Below are 744 nucleotides of genomic sequence, written 5' to 3'. Positions count from 1 at the left end.
TCAAAGAAGTGTTCAGTCAATATTTGATGAAGGAATAGTTGTGGAGCAAAGGTGACATGACATAGCTAAACTGCTTTGCACACCTGGCCATGTACAGGAATGTGCTACTGAGGGAGAGAGGAGCCAATGCCTGTGGAGGGGTCATGACAAAGGGGTAGTCATGAGGCTGGCCTTCAGAAACAGGACTCTCCAAAGCAGAGCTTTCTGATGTTGACTCTCACTGATGTGGCATCCTCCACTCATCTGTCTTCTTTTCTTTCTTTTTTTTTTTTTTGGTACCCCAAAGGGGGTGCACCATTCCCGGAGGTACTGCAATATCGGGTCGATGCGTGGAGTGGACGGAGCAAGCTCCTATTCCAACTCCCAGTTTCAAAAATCCATTTAATATATTGTCCTCGGATAGAGGACGTATCAGATATTAAACTTATAAGAACAGATACTACACTTGATCTTAGCCAAAAGGCCGAGAAGCGATTCCACTCCTCATCTGGATGTCTTTGGTTTTTGTCTTGATGGTCACTAATTAACGGAAAGGACTAGGTCTCACAGTAAGCTAATCAATAATAATAATAATAATAATAATAATAATAATAATAATAATGGCATAATATGCTAATTAGACTGACAGCCAAACGACCTTCTGGATGTACTTCTGGACGACCTTCAGGACGAAGCTGGGGCTGCAAGGGCTGAGGCCCTTGCATGAAATTTCATGCATGGGGCCTCTAGTTATAAATAGTTCAG

At 42.7% G+C, this 744-nt stretch overlaps 1 non-coding gene across 1 annotated transcript; it reads right to left on the bottom strand.

The window, feature by feature from the left end:
- Positions 1-284: 284 nt before the first annotated feature.
- On the bottom strand, positions 285-475 carry LOC114232153 (U2 spliceosomal RNA). Its single transcript, XR_003618200.2, has one exon. It is a non-coding gene; the product is annotated as a U2 spliceosomal RNA (small nuclear RNA).
- Positions 476-744: the final 269 nt, after the last annotated feature.

Source organism: Eptesicus fuscus, chromosome 19, assembly GCF_027574615.1.
Source record: "Eptesicus fuscus isolate TK198812 chromosome 19, DD_ASM_mEF_20220401, whole genome shotgun sequence".
Lineage (NCBI taxonomy): Eukaryota > Metazoa > Chordata > Mammalia > Chiroptera > Vespertilionidae > Eptesicus > Eptesicus fuscus.
This window is presented reverse-complemented; position numbering and strand designations above follow the sequence as displayed.